This window comes from Thermobia domestica, chromosome 10 (assembly GCF_964235325.1).
Source record: "Thermobia domestica chromosome 10, izTheDome1.hap1.1, whole genome shotgun sequence".
Lineage (NCBI taxonomy): Eukaryota > Metazoa > Arthropoda > Insecta > Zygentoma > Lepismatidae > Thermobia > Thermobia domestica.
In genome coordinates this window covers 47,855,256-47,878,006 of record NC_137463.1, presented here as the reverse complement: position 1 = coordinate 47,878,006, position 22,751 = coordinate 47,855,256, and positions in this window count along the sequence as shown.

Here is a 22,751-nt window from a genome sequence, read left to right as displayed (position 1 = left end):
TCGCTAGTCACGAATGAAGTTTATGCCACATTTTCATGGATATTCATCGAGTGGTACAGAAACCGTCTGCCACACTGTATTTACAATTCGTTAGCAACACTGACGAAATGGGTAGTTTGGGTGCAAAGTGATATTATCAAACCCTTACCCGAGTCACGTTCTAGCAGTGAGCCAAACAAGAACATGATGGGTTTAGGGGCTTACGTGTGTTGCATCGTAATATTCATTTTTATTTCTGTCGAATATACCATACATAGGGTCACAAACACCAACAAATTGGCCCCATATAGGGTCAGTTTGCTGGTTTGCCCGTGTTTTGAAAACGGTTTCGTACTTCTGATGGTAAAAGCATTCAGACGATATATAGATTTTCCCCAGGTACTTGGTGCCGGTATGGTATCATCCCTAGTGAGTTCAGTTCACTGAGATTTGCGGACGAACAACAGAACGAACGGAACAAATTGTGCAAGATAAGGAATTTGAAAAAAAACTTCAGTTCATTTCTAGCCCTCCTAGGACAACAGGAGAGGCAATTTAAAAGTCTTCCGCTCATTTTAAATCCACATCGGATGACAGGAGAGGCAATTTAAAAGTATTCAACTCATTTTGAAATTAACGCTAAGGGATTCCAATGACAGTGTTGCTACAAATGATTAACAACACTATACGACACTGCACACATAGAGATTTCCTCTAACGTAAGAAAAGAATTGTTCGGAAAGTCTAAAGATTACGATCAGGCTTCTTAAATTATGAAAGTACGCTATTTTCTTTGATCTTGTACGAACGGAAAATTTTAAGACATAGAATAATTACGTCTGTAGAATGATTATGAAAGTGTTAATCGAATGGCACTGTGGAAGGAAACGAGAGAAACTCTAGAAATCCCTCAGATACGATGATGTTTATTACACCCTTACATAGCCTGAGATTGAACCCGGCAGTTATCACATCATTACAGTGTGAGCCGCAGTACTATCCAGTCGTCCTATTGGACGTCTGTAATAATTGTAGGTCGTATACTAGGAGCATCGCGAAAGTAAATTTCTCTAGTACGGTAAACACAAAGAAAATAATGTGTCATTGAAACGTTTATTGCCACAGATATGGCACAGGTGATACTACTTTAAAAAAGAATCACCACCGGAATTCAGATATGTGTTATAATATAGGTTCAACTTTCGTATTCCGATATCGCAACTGCTAATTTGCCGGGGGTGGAACCAGTGAATAACAACCATTTGAAAGTGTTCATTGCTACCAAACTGCTTACCAGACAGAAATTTGTTGGTGTATAAGAACACATGAAAAGCTCTCGGAGCAAAGTCGATGCTATACGTGATCAAACATGTCTCAGTGGAAATACTGAAGAAGATATGTTGTCACCCTCGGTATTTTCAAAAATACCGGTGCACAACATTTACCACTAAGTGCAGAATAGTTATACGCACATAGAAACAAAATAAAACTCAAACAACTGAAAAAAAATAATGAATGTTTTTAAAAACCTCTCTGTGTAAAGTACAACTTTATGTAAATGTAAAAAAAAGAATGTAAGCAACCCTTAAACTGAATTTGTGTGATTACAAATGGGGATTGATACTACATTTATAGTTTGCCTATAGTCTTAGGTGCAGGATATCAGATCTTAGGTGCAGTATATTAGACGATAAGGCATATTGTTCTGATCCCATGTCAACCTGTAAGTCCAGTGGTGAAAGGGGTGCTAAATTTCAAACTAACAACCGATAAATCAGATAAATTAAACAATTGCAAATACTTTTTCCTGTAATTTAGTGAATTAGTGTCTTAAAGGTACAGTAGTGATTAACTTAGAAAATATTGTAGAAGTATTTAGTAATTGCTTTGCCCCTTAAACTATAAGTAGAAACTAGAGGCAAAATAAAAATATTCAAATGTACTAAAGAAGATAAGTAGTAAATAAAACAACGTTTGCTTTAAATTGATAAATATTACTTTTATGTTCAGATACAACAAAACTTGTATTTTTTTAACATCTTGATTTGTATTTATGGGCAAAATATACTTTTAAAATATGCACAAGCTGTTCAAAAAAGGAAGAAGAAGAATATGGAAAGATAAATTTTCTGTTGTTATGCGATGATATTGTGTTATGATAGTGTTTTGACGATGTGAGTTTAGTTGTCATAGCAACGAAAGAAAATAAAAAAATATAAATGAAGAATCCATCTCATGGAAGCTGTGTGTACATTTTTTAAAAGTGTGTAAACGTTTAACTATTACGTATTACAATAAAAAGGTAATATCACAATGCAGTGTTTAGATGTATTTTGATAAATCCGTAACCTTGGTTATATAAATATACAAACTGCGGACCTTACGTTATAGATTGGCGTTATCTGTACCAGGACTTCATCATACAGAAAAACAATTTCGTGGGATGTTTTACGGTTTCTCACTCCCTTACAAAGTAACATAATGTACGGCCTGCCTGCTTGTGACCCCATCTCAATGTTTTACTATATCTTTGTACTATACTAGAAATATTTTTCGTATCTCTTCGTATTGTAAGGATCCCACCTTTCAGTGTAAGTACGTGTTATATCAATAAAATACGAGTTATTGTTTACGATCATCAATACAAACAGACGACACACATGAGATAAACAGGATGACACGAAGCCAGCACAACAGGATCCGAGGAGGAAAGAGCCACGTAGAAATAACCTATAAAAGTGGATCCGAAGAAGACAGAAGTATCAATTGATCACTGATCGTTTAACCTATACCTCCTGAGGACGCCCTAGACGAAAGAGTATTACCTTGCCCAAATCCCTGGTGTCTGCCATGAGCAAGGTGTACCCCTAGCCTCAACCTAAACCTCTCAAGGCTGCCATGAGCTGAGGAAGTTACCAAAAGTACCTTATCCTAAAGTTACTACAGACGCCTTGGAGGTTGCCAGGCGCTAAATGTTTTCCCATGCAAAAGTATTTCCTTCCTTCACCTTACTTGTTATATATAAGGAAGATTCTGATATATTATCTTTGTACATAGAAAGAAAGTTTTGTAGTAATTTATAAAATAAATTTGGTGAAAGGATAAATACCGGACTGTTATCGTCTCTATCGTACTACACATTACAATATTATAATCCACCAATGCATATTATTTTACTATGTAAAGCGGATTCTGGAGATAAATCATTATATGAAGCAAACGAAAGGAATATCTCAGATTCGTACAGTATTAATTACTTGGAACTGTTGGTAAAGAGTGATATTGATATGCATACGCATTTTGATTATTACTAAATATGTACTGTCAGTATTGCGTGATTACTCGAGTAATATGATGCGTGTTTACTTTCTTCAGTACATAGCTACGTTGATATCAATCAATAGCTTATGTGTTTGTTGAGGGACTCAATTAATTTCCCAGGTCAATTATTGTAATTAGTTAATTATTATAATTATTCCTATTCAAGTCATTTATATTTTCGTTTTAGGTCAAAACTTAAGCTAAATACTAGGTCTCCACCCTGGTCCAAAGTGCACAGGGTTCAGGGTTCGATTCTTGATTTAACAATGAGGTGGAAAAAAGGAGGAGGGTTAACATTCTTCAGAGCACTAACACTTTCACTTTGAACTCCCTTGGGTTGAATTGGTGACAGGTGTTCAGAGGCTGTAAGCTGGAATGTGGAGTCTCTTGTTCTTATTGGATGCTGTCTGCTTCTATTTTCAAGTGCACTTAAGGTGAATTTTTCCCCATCAATATACAGATAACGAAACTGCAGATAACTATACTACCGCGTTGTCTTCCTCTTTCATGAATACTTATAGATTTTTTCGTTCATTTCTCACTTTGTCAGAACAATCCTGTTCGATGTAATGTTACTACCACGAAGTTTGCGTCTACTTTTAAGAACATCTTCTTTTGTTTTATCTCTTTAAAACTTACACACAATAGGTCGAATTTTATTCGCAGTTATTTTCCCTACTCTGTAAGCTCGCATTATTTCGTCGTCTCTTTTTAATTTGTTCTGAACTACGTTTTCTTCAGTTTCTGCCCATGTCTTTCTTTCGCTCTCTTCAACGCCATACAACACAATATTTTCCCTTCTACTCCTATTTTCGAGGTCGTCCAGCCGTTCCTCCAGGAATTTAGTGTATGGTTGTAGTTCACTGACATCATTTGTAATGGTCTCGAATTTCTTGTCAATCAAGTCAAGTCTATCCATAATTCTTGTCACAGTTTCAGTGAATCCACGCACTTCACTGATAACAGCTTCATTCGAACTTTTCACTCCGTTTAGTATTCCCTTGATTTCAGCAATATCCGATTTGTTTGAACTAGTGAACCCGGATTGGTTTCAATACCGCCTATAACAAGCATTACAAAAATCATTAGTCAGTATACATAATATGGTTTCTGGGTTTCGTTTCAAGTATCAACAATTTCTGCAGTAAATTCATTTCTTGATTTACGACTGTTAATAGACCGATAGCGGCCCTCCAAACACTGAGCGATACACCCATCTCTCGGTTTACGCTCTGCTGCACTTGGGAGCAAGGCACACACACGTCTTTCCACCACGAATACTCAACTTAAAATTCAAACCCATTATGTTTGTTTTATTTCACCTTCAAGTGTAAGTCCAGATCTGATATAGCCGTGTTACTGAAAAGGAATGCTAACTAGGGATGGCCTTTTTCGAAAAATCTGTTTTTCGATTTTCCGAAATTTCATTTCTCGTTTCTTCGTTTTTCGTTTTTCGAAAAAAATTTCGTTTTTCTTTTTTCGTTTTTCGTTTTCGAAAAAGCCATTTTCCGAAAAAGTATTTTTCGAAAAATGTGGCCATCCCTAAATTAAAGAGATTCGCAGTCATGTCCGGATGTGTGCAACACTGGCACTAGTACCCGTAGAGTATATTTCTGATGGTTTGTCGATCAACATGGAGGCTGTCCGATTAGACGATAAGTCGAAGTCTTCAATGATTACTTTACGGAGCAATGGGTGGAAAATCCAAATTTTTCTCCGGAAAGTTGGAATTGTAGCAGTCACAGGAATCGAACAAATAAAGCAGTAGAAGACTCAGTGGTAGAGCGGTGGCTTAGTGGTAGAGCGTTCACCTTCGGTGCTTGGGGTCTCTGGTTCGATCCCAGCTCGCGCCGTGTGGACCTTGTGGTGGAAAAATGTCGTGCTCGTGGGTTTTCTCGGGGTTATCCCGTTTCCTCCCACTTTATTCATTCCACCATTTCATTCATTTCTCATAATCACAGTCTCCTTTAGCCTAACCGGCATAACCGAGGGACGTAAAACTTAAATATTTCATTTCATTTTCCCCATTTTATCCAGTGTATACCTGAGCGTCAAGGGGACTATAGCCCCCCTTGGATCCACCACTATATATATAGTAGTTTCACGAATAGTTCCGGGCGCCAAGCTATTTTTTAAAAATTAGTATTCCCAACTTTTACCTGCCAGTAGTTTCTGAGTTGGCGCCTCATTTTTACAACTAAAATTTGTAATCAAAGAAAATTTGACGAGTCATATATCAGCGGTAACCTACAGGAAGACTGGGGGCTAGGATCACTGCTCATAAACATGGCCCAACCAATGGTCCCGGCTCAATGTGGCCATGTTGCCACAGACTAAAACATTGAAAACCGGAGTACTAGTCGATAATTACTTCGTGCTATCAAATATTCAAAACTACTGCTCGCAACTACGGCAATCTCTGTACCAACCTTTGAATTGACTATTAGAAAAAAAATCGTGTATTATAATGAATGTTAAGTATAAGATCAGTGACGACGTCAGCTTTAGTTTCTTCAAGGGGCAAAGAGAGGGACAGAGAAAATTTTGGTGATGGGGGATCTATGTTTTGTACACCGAAAATGATAGTTCCATAGTGAGGGGCACAGGTTTCGAGGGAGAAGCGACGCTTCGGTACAGAATTAGGAAAAATATTTGCTTACCTTTGTTTCCGAGAAAATATAGAAAATTAAAAAAGTGCTTTTAACTTGCACCAGAAGTGTTCAAAGTTAGGTTTTAAATGTTTATTCATTCACAAATAAACGTTAATAAATATTCATAATTAGCTTTCAATTTCTATTTATGTTGAAACTATGTTTTGGGGTCTCTTATTTTCCATCAACCACTCAGGCACAGATGAATTTGAGACTATCAAATAATCCTGATATTGTTTAGCCTACATTACAATAGGTCTGTGGGCGGCAGTCGGGGCGTAGCGTTGCATCAAAGAACTATCCCCTTCCCCTCTTGGCGTCGTCGCTAATTGTATAGATTTTTGCTGGATAAACATCGTGCATGTGGGCTTTCCCGGGTTCTTCCCTTTCCTTTAAATTTCTTAATTCCATTATTTTGCTCATTAGGATCTCCCTTAGTTACGTAGCCCCATTCGAGTTCCCTCGTGTCTATATGTTTAGCGTATGCGTCTTCGGCTCTGGAGACCGGGTTCGATTCCCGGCTGGAGCTCAAGTGGTTTGTATCTCATGTTACGCTGAGTTCATGTCTCTATAGCTGAGTAGGACGCTAAACTAGAACCAATATCCTGCTCATCATCGGAACACATTTACAAGGTGTTAAGCTTAAAATAAAAACTAGATTGCGATTCTTCTATTTATATGTTTTCTTTTCACTTGAAAAATATTTTGAGTCTCTTTAAAAGAAGGAAACGCAAGAATCATTTGAGATTTTACATTTAAAGAAAGAAAAAAAATTGATTAATTAGTCTTATATTATATGGAACTTTTCCACTTTATAGTATAAAAATTTGAGATGGACCATTCATCTTGATACGTCCATGTAATTTTAAAACTAATTGATAAAAATGACTGGAATTTTGTAAGATGCAAATAACGACAAGGGAACTCTGTCTAATAAACTCTGCAGTACCAACAAATTAATAGTGTTGCCAACATAATATAAAGTTATATTTTTAACGCCACTATGCCAAGTTATTACATATCTCAAATCTAAATATTAAGCGAAAACTTACAACACAAATTTGTTATTCAGTGTTTCAAATTAAGGACGCTGCAATATGACAAGCATATAAACTTCAGAAACCTGATAATAGTATTAATAAAAGCAGAGGCGGATTCAGGACGAACGGTGAGGAAAGAAGGTAGTGAAAGATTGTTTTCTCTCTCACCGACTTTTGCAGCACTGGTGATTGTGAAACTCAGGGAGGTGAATGACCTTTCCCCTCTGGATCTGTCTATGAATAGAAGTGAAAACCCCAAATGGTTTAGTGTCTAATACTATGACCATGGCTTATTTCGAATGAATACAATAAATTGAAAATTAGACTTTTTTCGAAAAATTTCTTACATAAATAGAACGTCTAATCGCGTAGGTGATTCTCAAAATACGTAAACTTCTCGGAGCCGTTACAGCAATTTGATATCTCAAATCGTTCAGGAGATGTGAAATACGTGAATACTGATAGTGATACTCCTAAAAATGACGTATTTGCGGATTCTTTGTAATGTATCTTGATCCTCTTTGCTTTTATAACATTACAGAAACAGATTTTGGTACTGGTAATTACAATAAATTCTTGCAATGACATCATTTTAACCAGTGTTGCAAACTTTACCAATGCATATCATATGTCCAGATCAGTTTGAGATATCAAATTGCTGTAAACTGCATTATGATCTTTACGTCCGTTGAAAACCTTCTATGTTGTTGGATATGATACTCATCCAAGCAGTTATCGAAATAAAATCTTTCGGAAAAAAAAGTCAAATTTTCAATCCCTTACGTGAAGACTAAGGAGCATGGAAGCTTCTCAGTTGCGGCAAGTGACCTGCCAAAAATGGCAGAATATCTACGATGACAACTTTGTACCTATTTATTTGAAATAAATCATCATGATCATAGTATGTAACACTAATGTACTGTGAATGTGCATGCCCCATTCATGTTATTATTTCTTACTATTATAGAAGCCTAAAACATTTAGATCTTTGTGGATGTTCGTGATACTGTAGCATCCTTAGTTTGTAACAAAATTTCAGCCTTTTTTATATTATTCTAAACGTTACAAGAGTGTAAAGATAAATAGTCCACTAAGTGTGTTCATGTCACGTTATTTTTTATTTTTACCCTAAGAATGTTAAACACGAGTGTCCTCTAAATAAATCTTATCTACTCCACTCGGGGAGGGGGATAGAAGATTCAAATGACTCCAATAGATATGTACAATCACTTCATCTTTCCTCTGTTTCTTTTGTGGCTCCATCTCTGGATCACCCTCGGCCTCAATAATCTCTTCCAGTGACTGCTGTCTTGATGTTTCCTGTATAACACCAACGTGTCGTGATCTTAAATGGTACCACAAGCCAGTCGCTGAATTTTTATTGTGGATAATACTTCGACAGTAATTGCATTTTGAAGAAACACCACCCTTTTCACGAGTGAAATGTTCCCACATATTCGACTTTCCCATTGTAAATACTTCCCGAAAATATCTCTTCTTGCAGTTCTCTTATATAGTTCGAAACAAGCTCTGCGTTGTAACTGATATAATGAACGTCGGTTGGGTATTCTTCATAACGAACTAATGCTTCTCCCATTAGGCCAATAAACATATCAGAAGTGTTGATATCGTAGGACACGTGTCCTTTCTCTAAACAACAATCTTTTATTGTTACCAAAATATTCAGTCACAGCGAATATGAAACCACGTAACGTATCAGCAAATACGAGTACGAGATAGCTAGCTAAAAGCAGTCTCAAATAGCTATAATGATTAGAACACGCCGCATCAGCGAAATAAGATACTATTCAATTTCAGTCCAGGAGTAAAGCTTATCTGTATGTAATGATGTGTTTCTTTTCTTTTGTTTATAACTTCATTCAAACCAGGCAAGGAAGGAAATATTGCTCTTTCGCAACTTCAAATTTCTCTTCAGTTTCGTTTCGTCCCATCATGTTCCATATCCAAACTTTGTCCTTCTGTTTCGATTTTTTCGTTTTTCAAAAAATTTTCGTTTTTCGTTTTTTGAAAAATTTTCCGTTTTTCGTTTTCGAAAAAGCCATTTTTCGAAAAAATGTGGCCATCCCTAATGCTAACACGGTAATCTTACGAAGCGTCTACCGTACCGCAGAACCTATTACCTACCTAGATAATCCTCATCACACTGACTACAAGATACGAAAACCTACACTTTTAATCTGCGTCTTTCTTTTTTTCTTTTTTCTTTTCTTTTTCTTGCTTTCTTTCTTTTTTTTTTTTTTTTTGAGAAAATCTACTTAAAACTGTCTGGAAAATGAGACCAAAGTGAGATACTCTGATCATAAAATGTATATTCACAATATGTGCTAAATTGACCATCAAAATTGAGTTGATTTCCAGTAAACCATGGCCCAAAAAAATTGCCTTTAATCTTCATAATCTACAACATCCACATAAAAATTACAAATATATAAAGGAAGGGATAAAGCTCAGATGCTAGTTCATATACAGAAAAGACTGTCTGGTTGGGGATCCAAATAGACCATAAATTATGTTTTGGAGATTTGGTAATTTCAGAAACTTAAGTTATTACTACGCCCATCATGTTTGAACCCATCTTCTTAAACATTCCTTATTTTTTTTTAAAAAAATACGAAGGTCGGCATCCGACACATATTTTATATGCAATGCTTTAAAGTAGCACAATACTTTTGACGATTTTTGCCTTATCAGTAGTTGTTCGAGACATGTATTTCTCTGTTGATCTCCTTGAAGTGACCCTCCTCTGCAAGAATAAGTATTCCCCACATCTCTTCTATTTCTAAGGCACTGCGAGCAAGTGCAATCCGGAGAGCGTGGTGGCTACTTCACTTCACCAGTGACTGTCACCCGATTCACCTTCTAAAAACTGCTCCACTACTGATCCAGATACGTCCTCCAACCGGAGGAAGGTCGATATCTTGCTGGAAGTACATCGAGAATGAGTCATTCTAAGGTAGAACTGACAGCAGAATTTCTTCCTCGTCCAGCAGCCAAGTGTGTTAGTCGGCGCTCAACCTCGATTAGCACAAGGCCAATAGTTCGTATGTCAAGAATAGAGCGCTATAACCTTTTGGAAAATCTTATGAAAAAAGACAACTTTACAATAGTTTGTTAAGGGGCGCGGAGGCTCAGTGGTAGTGCGTTCGCCTCCGGTTCTTGGGATTCCTGGTTCGATCCCAGCTCACGCCGTGTGGATTTTGTGGTGGACAAACCCCGTGCTCGTGGGTTTTCTCGGGATTCTCCCGTTTCCTCTCATTTTCTTCATTCCACTATTTCACTAATCTCTCAGCATCACCGTCTCCTTTAGCCTAACCGACATAGCCGTGGGACGTAAAACTTAAATATTTCATTTCATTTTTTTCAATAGTTTGTTGCTTTGTTCCTATTTGTTTGAAATACGTCAATTAATGGGTCTAAAATTCGGTATTAAAATACTTTTGGTGTGCATTGAAACTTCTGTCTCACTTGCTGCAGGGGACTTCAAAATATGGATGTGTATGATATAGTATCTTCCTTAGTTGGTAACACTGAATAATAAATGTAATATTGAAATTTTTCGTCTAAAACGTAGATTTGTAATATGCTATAATCTACCGTTGTGAATTAAAAAAAAAAATCCAACTTAATGTTAGGTTGGGGCACTGTTAAATTGAATGATATTGGGGATTCTTTCAAACAATGTGCTTCTGTTGACGTTAACATGCTATACAACTTTATTCTAAATTGGATAAATGTTACAAGGGCATTTCCAAACAAATGGTTAATAAAAATCACACTTGTACTTAAAGGAAATGAAGTGAGTGCTTGAACTTCCAGCCCTTGATGAAACTATTGATAAGACACTGACAAAACCAGTCACCGTTTTTAAGTTTGGGGATATGTTTAAAAAAAAACAAAAAAAAAAAAAAAACAAGAGATTCACAATTTATTTCATGGCGATAGGTGAAAGAAAGACGTACTGCCATCATCACCTAGACTTTTCCTATGTGGGTGGCTAGTAGTATTCACTTTCACATGTCTGCATTTCTTAATGTCACTTGACAAATAATAATAAAGCAATATGATATATTTTGTTTTTTATACTACATAAACCGAAGAGTTTTGTTGTCATTGCTTTCTCCAAAGGGCGATTCTAATCCTACTTAACACTGTTAGTTAAGCAAACCATCTAAGAATATTTAGAGAGAGAGAGAGAGAGAGAGAGAGAGAGACTGTGAGGTTTCTCTCCTGTTACGCTTATCTTTAGGTCAGTTGATTTTTTGCCTCTCTCTCTCTCTCTCTTTCTGTCTATGTACACGCACTCAGCTAATTACAATTCCCATTATGTACTCGGGATATGGGTGTGGTTCGTTTTCTTTTTCGTTTTGCTCTCTCTTGACAGACAGAACAAGAGACACTCCCCATAAATTATGAAGAAACAAAATGAAATCTACGTCAGCTTTGTGTTAATACAACAACATGAATACGTACAGATTTTCTGTTTCAACTGTCCCGCAAAATTATGCATCTGATTTTCTTCATGTTCACTTTCGCAAGTTTGTGCTTCTTGCGAAAAAAAAATTAGTAAGAATGGAAAATATAAGATAGTTCTGTTCTGGATACGATATCACTATGATAGACGAATAACGAATATTACTCACATGGTTTATCTACCATTCCGTTATCCAGGTACGCATAATCTGTTATTATCTTTATATACGCGATATTCACCTATGCTTCAATTCCTAACACTAGAGATTAAGTTAAATTGAGTTGATTTTGAGTTTAACATCCCGTTCAGCAGCGAAGCTATATGAGACGCGGACCTACTGATTAACATGGAATCCGAACCACATGAGGTCCAGCCGGAAATCCAACCCGGTTCTCCCACGTCAAAAGAGCGTACGCTAACCGCTTAACCACGAAGGAGCTCATAATACAGATTGAATCTATGCCAGCAATAAGAAAGAAAATCGTATGTGGCGTACGCAAAATAGTAGTTTACATGTATAAATCCTGAAGTTTTTGGACTTAACGTATAGCAAACGTGTAACTGAAAAAGTATATTTCCGTATAAGTGTTCCAAATAAACCTACTTTCTGTAGAAACGAAAGAATTGTATTATATATAGGTGGTCAGGATCTCAAATACAGATGGACGTATGTAACATGGATGGACTTAACACACGTATACGCATGTAGTATACGAAAGACTCTTAAATTTCAGACATCCTGCAACGCCATGATGTAACATCTAAGCGGAAAAAAGGACAGTACATATGTAGGATACGGATAACGTATGATTCGTACCTACTTCCGTAGTAAACATAAGGATCCGTATATTTGTACAATATACCGCTGTCCGGATAACGGATTTTTCTCAGTGTGTATCAACGGTTTCAACTTAAAGCCAAATATACTTGAGCTAAAGTTCCGCTGATGACCCTTCCCGCTATAACCGATCGGAGGAACGTAAAAGTGTTCTAAACGTTATTCTCCCCGTTACTTATGGTTAAGTTAATATGCGTTATGTCCTTTTTCATTTTCGTACTTCAGTCTTAATTGTATTACGCAAATACCTTTTCATTTACGCCTTTCTTTATCCTTCACTGAAAAAGCATGCACCTGTATCGTATTATTGGCCAAATTAGTACCATTCAACTGTTCACTGTTGCAAACTTTGTCATATTAAGAAATAATTAAAGCAATGATTCACCCTTTCCTTGTATTACCACTCTTGCAAACTCCGCTCACAGTAATCAACCTTTGGAGTAATCCAACCAGTCCTTAGCTACGGCGGTGGCCTGAAGTGGTGATGTGTTTTGGGATACTAAGGAGTGGTGCTATAATAAATTGCCACCTTTTGCTCCTCTATTCCATCATAGACTTCCTATATTAGTTACTAAGATAATGGGTCTAACCACGTTGTCTGACTACGTGTCTTTAAATAGTCCAAAATTGAACTTCATTTTTCCCTGTACATTCTCGACGATTACCTTTCTAGTTTGTCACAGGTTTAAATTTCGTATAATTCTCTTAATTTTACATAAATTTTGTAATTTTATTGGCGACATGTGGAATTTAAACATATGCTTAACTGTTAGCCTATTGTTTGCAATGTGTTTTCAAAAGTACTTCAATCAAGAGGTATGGAATATATGGAACGTTGTAGGCGTGAATCATCTCATTTTGCAGCCATTGACCTTTCTGTAATGGCAAAATACTTATGATGAATACAATGAATTATTGTCTATCTATCAATCTATATAATAATGAGTGTAACCTATGCTTGTTCACAAACTTTTACTCGACTGCTGGATTATTTAGATTTTTTTTTGGTGCCTAAACCTGACCCTCACATAGCTTAGATTTTAAACATAACTTTATTATTAAAATATGCATTCTAAGGGAACAATACGGTCAATATTATGCGAAAAATTGAGATTCTTAATTTCAAGATAAATTGAGAAGATGAATCGAGGTATATAAATTTTCGTTTTGAAATGAGCAGGACCCTTCTGCCAGGGTTTATGGAAAGTTCAGTTTCAAAATGGCATCTCCCCATATATATATATATATATATATATATATATATATATATATATATATATATATATATATATATATATATATATATATGAATATGACAATGAATGCAAACTCCTACTACACCCCAGCACCGAGTTTTCTGGTTTAGGTACATAACTGGATCATATAGCCTATAGCCTAAGTCTTTTTCGTGTTTCTTTGATTAAAATGCGTATAATGAAGGGTTGTAGGATGTCGAAATTTAAGCGAAAATATCAAATATTTAGCAATCATCTCAAGTGAGGAAGATGAAACTTGAGTATAAATTCTTCATTATAATAAGCAAGTTTATAACTCAAACGTATTTTGAATATCCTTGTTTTAAAGGGGCAAGAGATTTTATATATATATATTAATGTAACAATGCTTGTCTGCTTAGACCTAGTTCTCTTAGCCTAATTTTTTCTATCATGTTATTTTCATTAAAATGCAGGAGCGGGGTTGAAAATATATGTGAAAATACTATGATTCAGCCAATGTAGGAATATGAAATTTTGTATATGAATTCCTTATTAATATAACCGGACCTACGCATAGGGTTTTTTAAAAAAATCATCTTTTTAACAGGATCAAGGGAAGCATCGTAGATACACTCTGTAAAGAGAAAATAGCGACACTTGCTCGGATATCGTTTCCACAAGATACATGAACCAAAATGATTTTTAATATAAATTCCTGATAACATTACAGTGCATATTCTCAACGAGCAGTTCATCCTTAATACTTGCGGCACAGTTTTAGGATATTGAGATGAATATAATGAATTTATATGCACATGTAAGTAGTTATGTTTGTTTTGAAGCAGATCGTTTGCAGAAAGAGTTATAGGTAAAAGTCAGAAAGATCAACATGAATAGCACACACACACACACAAAATGGAATATCCTAAAAGTAAGATATGATGTGTACGAACATCAGGGGTGCAATATAGCAAACTGGTATTTTGTATGTCCACCAGGGGCTTTCTGCAGTGCAGTGACTCATCCAGGCACGTTGGTAACAAGGCTATTGCAAAACGCAAAAATCAATTTCATGGAATCACACTCGGATTATCTGTTCTGTGAGTTCCATTCTACTCGTGATAATTGTCTATACAGTCTTCTGCTCATATCTACTCACAGATTTTCAATTGGATTCATGTCAGATGAATTTGGAAGCCAAATGAGTCTGAATACTCACATTCTTGAACCACGTATTAATGATTTTCGCTCGGTGACACGAAGAATTATCGTTCTGCAAAACAAAATAGTCCATATTTGCTTAAGAAAAATAACCTATCACCCCTCTTATCTCATGATTTTCGTTTTCTTTTCTACACTCCTTTGCTGAACGTTGAAAACTGCAATGTGATTCATCTGGAAAAAAAAAAGGAAAAAAAAAAGAAAATTAGGACATATGAGAATTACTTTAATTCTACATTTCTCTAAGTAATAGAAATACATATATAAATAAAGTGTATGTGGGTGTTCACCTCCGAATTTGAGAATAATCGCTGCTATGTAATGCCGTCTTGGTAGTGTTGGAAAGAAATCTTAGAATTATTCACTGCCTTAACAGATGGCACAGTGGTCATGTAGCAACATTTTTTAACTTTGCAAACAAATTTGTAATTGTTTGTTCTCTCAGGAACTACATATGATAACTGACACTTACTCTTATTATTTTATTCATGTAAATAACCTGTCTTAGTTAGTTGGTGTCTCATCTTCAGACATTTTTTTAAGTTATGTGCTAATAGTGTTGAAGAGTTTACTTTTTAAAAGTCTTGGTTAGAATGTAACTTTATTATTGAGGGATTCGTAATGTACTTACGAGGTTTCAAGATATTTCCATGTTTTAGGTTTCTTCTATTTATCCAAAGTGATCCAGAGAGAATGCTAAGTTAAATAATGTATTTCCACATTTGTTGTTTATGTACGGCTTCTAAATGCTTATAGATCAGTGGCTATCAAACAGGGAAACGCACCCCCCCCACCTTGGTGAGGCATCAAGAGATTGCGAAAGGGACGTGACTTGCTGACAGAAATCAACTGTAAAAACATGAACAATGCACCATTTATAATGAGAATTTAGGGACTCGGACGAACATAATTGTAAACGCAACTTCCGGTGAAGTTTAGTTATTCGATGAAATGAGTTGGATTGAACCAGTATGTAGGTAAGTTAAATATCGAAAATGTACCTACAGATGAAGGGGTGGGGAGCTTGTTTGGTATGTACAGTTGCAATGAATTGCTTGGGAATGTTGAACCTTCTGTCAAAGCGTACTGTTAAGTTGGGAAAAAATTATATAAGGTAACTGCAAATATTGTAATGATCACCTAGGTCAGGACAATATACACTGGGAGAGTGAAAAGGGCATTATGTGCCCAGTGGCGAAGCGTACTCCGACAAGTAAGGTAGGCCCGACAATTTAATGTATCATAAATTGTTCAAAATTACAATCAGAATTCTATTTTCCTTATTGAGTTAAAGAAAACATCAAATCTATTCATTTAAAAATCTTTCTTAGCTGTATTTCGAACACTGTTTAGAGTCGAATTTATGTGCATGTACACATAGTAGTTTTTTTTTTTCAGTTGTTTAGTTTTACAAAATGAATATGTAAGTAGATGGAAAGTGTCTATTATTATTATTATTATTATTATTATTATTATTATTATTATTATTATTAGTAGTAGTAGTAGTAGTAGTAGTAGTAGTAGTAGTAGTAGTAGTAGTAGTAGTATTCAACAAATACTTATATGAGAAAAACACGCAACATGTATTAATGGAATATTCCCGTTTACCTCGCCTACAAATACTTTTAAGTGCAGTTCATACTTTTCTCTGACTGGGATTTTCATGGGGAATGGGGGAATTTCCTCCTCAGTGTCTCTTTTCACTTTCTACATATTTGAAAAGGGAAAGAGCGATTTTTTTTAAAAAAAAGTATATTGTTACAGTTAGCTGTCAATTTTCTTGAATAAGCGTTTGCTACTTGCATCTCTCACTTTAAAGTAAATTCAATACTGCATTTAATTAATGCATCACGTGATAATCACTTCACTAGAAGTTAATGCTGAGAAGGAACGTCATTTGAATCAACGTAAGTCATTTAATAGTGTACCGGTATCTTATGGAGTGGGTGGCTTCCGGGCTTCAGCCTCATCGAAATTTTATCGCAACTTTTTATTATTTTATATATATTACAGATTTTCACATTTCCATGAATAAAGTTAGTAAAGCCCCTCCCGAAAGAAGCAAAGCCCCGAAACAAAGTCGCAAATACCCCTCTGATTCTATGAAATGGAAAGCTACTAAAATTACACACAAATATAATTATTTTATCCTGACGGTAGAGTTTGGTAAATTTATACATATGCTTAATGTATCAGAATTATATCCTACAAGCTATTATGGATCAGGCCCCATGTAGTAAAAAAGAAAAAAAAAAGCTACTATGAATAACTGCTGAGAGTGCATAACTAAATTAAACAAGTATTCAGTAATAGAAATACATAATTCTACACAGAAACTTTTTATTCTTATTAAGAAAATAATTTTATAATACATTAGTATTGAAGGATGCCTTCAATGCTAAAACTAAAGTCCCAGAGGCGAACCTTCGCACCTTCCCAACAATACGTGCAATACCAGCAATAATAACTTCGCTTCCTGAGCAGCAAAGACCATAAACCTGTCTAACGAGCTAGTGAGGCTCAGACGGAAGGGACTCCGGGTGTTTCCGACCCACTATTTTGTTACCAAAAAAAAAAAAAAAAAAGATATGTTGAAGTATTGACTTTATTTTATAAGAAACCAAAAATAAAGAAAATATGCGGTAGGAAACATGGTAGGCCCGATCTAAGAGCCTCATAGTACACTTTACTACTGTCTGTGCTATTCATTATCAGAATTGGCCAAAGTAGTATTGTTTGGAAAAGGAATGTAATGATCACCTAGGCTCAGGACAATATACACTGGGAGAATGTAAAAAAATTTTTAAAAAACTTTAATTCCAATATTAAATAAAATAAACCGGTGTTTTCCTACAAGTCAATAAGAAACCGCTGGAAAAGTTTCCGTGGCTGCACTAAGCCACGGAACACAAGCCAAACATTTACCTCTCAAGTAAATTTAGTCACTGAAAGTAGCTCGTGACCTGAAAACCAGGAACAGCAAGCAGTATTTAAACTTCGGGTTCTGAGGTCACGGGGGTCGTTCTCGGATGGCAGACCAGGGTTCTGCAGGTTCTCCGACGAGTTCCTGGTCAACAGGCTCCGCAAATTGATTCTCGAGACCATGCCCCGAGATTTCGGAAGAGAGAGAGGTCTATAGTTCAATCCAGTTCTATACAGCTCCATAAGCCACGCAAGAGGTTTGGTGTGGGCCGTGACGGTTGCCTACCTCAGAGGTCCTGAGATCCATCCAACTCCATATAGCCACACAAAGAGCTTTGCTGTGGGCTACCATGGACACTATCTTTAGAGATCCAAAGTTCGATCCCGACTCCGTAGCCACACAAAGAGGTTTGTTGTGGGTTGCAACCTGATCGCTGCTCTAGACTCGGAAGAGGAAGACGTGATGCATCTAGTGACTTATAGTGCCTATACTTACTGTGGGATTAAAATAGTTATCGTGTGACATGAAAAACAGACGAGAAACTGACTTCCAAGACGAGGCCGAACAAGGATCTTGCCATTATAACAAAATCTTGAAGCTATACGTCACAGTTTTGCCACCCCTACACTGCCCACTCCGCCCAATAGGATCGCAATGTTTTGAGCCAACAATCATGGCGGAAACGAAAGTAGCCAATGAGACGATAACGGAAACGAGAGTAGTCAATCAGACGTGTCGATGCTCGTTTTTCTTTTCTTTTTTTTTTCATTTTTTTTTTTGGCTTCATTAATTTAATACAATGAAGATACATATAGGCAGATCCTCTATTTTATAACATCCTTGAGGCCGAAAGTGTAACTAGCCAGTAATGGAATTTAATGCATAAATGATAGATTCACTCTTAAGACAGTTCTAAGCGATATAGCCCAAGGCTTATCATATGCCTGGCGTATTACTTCAAATCACTTTGTTAATATGAAGCTCTTTGTAAGTCAACAATAGTCTCTAAAACCAAAAGATAGTAAAATAACAATTACTTCCAATGGGAAAAATTAGTTAACTCAGAATCTATATTATGTAATTAAACTCTGTGGAACTAACTTTTATGACACACAGAGTCTGGTCTTGATTTACATTCAACATTAAGAGTTTGACCCTGGTTTAGCATGCTGCCTGATAAGCAGTAGTGACAAATGATTCCCTTTTGTTGTATATATAGCTTGTGTAAATAAACAGTCATCGTCATTATATGTTTTCTCTCGTATTCCACTCTGCAATTCTTAAATAAGGTTAACGAAAAGTTGTAGGAACTAGTAGCGTTATATTAGCGAAGGTTCACCAAGAATTTTGCAAAATGATTACGTCCTTATTTATGATGGAGTTGCTTTGGCTTATCGCCCAGCCTCATTAGGAAGAAGAAGCATATACTTGCATTGCATTGCTGATGCTTTATTGCATTGCAGATAGCATACTTTACAGGGGAATCAAACCTCTTATCACTGTACTACCACACCGGCTCAACTAATAGTAGTAATATTCTAAGACAAAAACCATTGTCTTGTTCTAGTATAAAACGCCAGTGCGGCTAAATACGCCAAGTGTTCAATGCTGGGATGTTTCCAACGAAATGCGCTAGAATGTGCCTCCAATAGGTGCCACGAGCTTGGACAAGTCCGATTTAACGAATACTCAGGAAGACAGCGCTGAGACCGCCACACCATATAGTGTTATTTGCTTCAGGAAAGGTTCCGTAGAAGGCCGTTATTATTTCAATAGAGATAAGAATCTGTTATTAGTACCGTTTATAGCAATGCACCCTTTATTTCGTGTCTGTCTAGGAGCACTTTGTTTTGTAAGTGTAATTTCAGTATACATGATTCCAACAATCAATATCAAGCATGGTGCAGTGAAATACGTAGGGCTTGTGAAAGACTGACTGCAAAAGACAAAGATGTTTTTACATTGTGTCCCACATGTTCCATGTAATATCGGGGCAGTTTGCTTTTAAGTCACAGTACAGTGGCACTATTATTTTTATCTTCTTATGAGCTAAAACTTTTCAGTTTTGAACTTCATTCAACTTTGGAGATCATAGTTTTTACATTTCATATTTTTCTCTTAATGTTGCACTTTGGATATTCTATTTTTTGTTTCAAATATCTTGTGTAGTAATATTTAAGTTCATATAATACTGACGATGTAAGAAGTTGCAAGATTTATTACAGGTTTCTAATTGTATTCTAGACTTGGCATAATTACTTGCACGTGTTGGTAAATACGCCCCTTTGTAATACTTTTATCATTTTCCTTGGGTACAAAATAGAAGTGAGCCTCATCATTGCCACATTTTCTTCTACACGCAGAGAAGTCTACTCTGCAACGCACATGTCTTGTTCGTTGTGTTTCATGAAATTTAAGGCCATAAAAATCAAACACCCTTAACATGGCGTATTTACCTGCACCAAGCTTACCATTATGTTTTACCGAACCGTTCAATTAGGGTTTAGCAAATCCTACAGACTAAGAACATCTGTAAATGTTCCTCTCTCTCTCTCTCTCTGCATTACTTGGTATTCTGTGATTTTAAACCTTCTTAACAATTGCATTGATATCTTTACATTATTATTATCGGAAGAGTTGCCGGGATTGTTTGAAACATTGAAAACGTATAAAAGCAACATTTAAATAATTTAGAACGTATGTGCATGCGGGGCCGTCGCGTGGGCGGGGCGACCGGGGTAATCGGGACGACAAGTCAATAAATTCATGGAATTTAGATTATATTTAATTTAGATTTTAATAATGATCAGGCCATTGCTAAGTAAAATTTTATTTATTTATTTCATAAAGACAACACAACAGGTTTAATGCCCAGTTAGAGTGTCAAGTACGTACTTATCTAACATACACTATACATTATTATACGTACATAAACAAATACACGTCGTTTAATTATGCAGAAGTTATTGCTTGACAATTGTTTTAAACTTGTTTTCGGACATTATTAAATTCATGCACTACCTGAAATCTAATCATTTCGTTATATGAAGCACACATTATCCACAGAGGAGGAGGGGACTGTGTTCTTCTTTTTCTGCAATAGAATGTCCCAGAGATTGCTGTTCTAGGCTTCTGTTGGGACATGTAATAACACTTCTGAAACTAATTCTTGACAGTCAGTTTTACCGTGTAATAATTTATGTAAGAATAACAGATCAAATACCCATCTCTCTTTTTCTAATGTTTTAAACTAAAATTCGTTACTAACAGGGGACATGCTTTCGGTAGAAACCGGTTTTCTTAATGCAAGCATTTTTAAAAATTAAACTATATATTTTCTATTGCATCAGAGTATTTAGTGACATTTGGTGTCCAAACAGTACAACAGTATTCTAATTTTGACCTCACCTACGAAAAATATAACCTTGTAGAAATCCTGTCCTATCCTATAAATTAAACCTAGGTTTTTATATGTACTACTCGTTATTGCGTCAATTTGTTGAGCAAAGTATAGTTTGCTATAAAATATAACTTGGATCTTTGGTAGTAGTTCGGGTAGACAAGGAAGTGCCACTTTCTATAGATAAAGTTAGTTTCATTTTCTTTCCTCGTGAAATATACAATTATATTTGGACACATTAGGGACTAATTTATTCCACACCATATTTGAACTCTTTCTAGATCCTGTTGAACTTTCAGGCAGTCATCAATTTTACTTACTTTGGAGTATAAAATGAGATCGTGGTCAAAACAGAAGAACTTGAGAAGTTTTAATACACAGATAAATACCATTAATAATAAGAACAAACAACAGAAGACCTAGATTAGATCCTTGAGGGACTCCCAATAGAGTATTGAACTTGAAAATTACCGGTAAAGTAAAACATCGTCTAGGATTATTCAAATGTAACTCTCTCCAGAAGTCTTCTTTTTTATCTTGAAATTTAATATTTGTATCGTTATTTGTATATTCTATGCTATTACTGTGTTGATGCGTATCGAGTTCAAAATAAACAAGAATAACACTCGATTTAAATAATTCAAAACCACGTTTTCATTTAACTTTTACGTTTTAAATATAAAAGCCATTCAATTTAAAAACTTGACACAATATCAGCTTCCTTTAACTTACATTGTAATCTTACATTCCATATTTATATCTAGAAGTGCAGAATAAACTCTGGTTCCTTTTAATAACACACTGGGGGAAGGGCGTCTGGGAATTCTCGCCCAGAGCGCTTACAATCCACGCGACGGTCATGTGTGCATAGAGCCAAAAAATGTTTACATAGTTAAATAAGCTATTTCACATGCATACTCAACTTACAAATATTAAGAATATTTTAATGAAACAGCGTTAAATTAGATAGTGCATAAACTCAAAATACAAGACAATAGGGTTGCCAACTTTGGAAAATAGAAAAAACCGGCACTCCCTCAAAATTCCCTATGATGTGTGAAGTATCTCTGTTCGGACCCATCCATGGGAAGGAAATGTACTATCATGAACAAAATTGCATTAGCACCTGTATTCTGCATATCCTTAGTACACTCATCAATAGGCTTAATAGAACATTGTGCCATAAATGAGAAACTGAACTCGGCATTGATAATTTTATTGTATTTACCAATAACTGCCGCTTCTTTAAAATTATCGAAACAGATGAACAAAAATATATTACTCTTCATGTGAGAATTTTGGATTTGGAAAATGAAACTTATTCTTTAAATTTATACTTCAACCACAGGAAATTGCTTTAAGAAATCCTTTTTCACTCTCAATAAATGTATTAAATTTCTTACAAGTAAATGTTAAATTTTCCCTGATACAGTCAATGCTTAAAATTATCTGAATAGACGAATAATATTGATTATATTAATTGTTGATAGATGGTGAAAGGTGACACTTTTGGATTTACAGAATGAAAGTTATCTTTTTAAATCTAGTCTTCGAACTAGAGAAATTAAAAAAAAAAGTCATAAACGGGCTGGTAAGAAGTTTGTACCGGTTACTGGCTTTAATCAAATTAACAGCAATATTTCCGGCCAGGGCAGTAAAAAATCGGCCA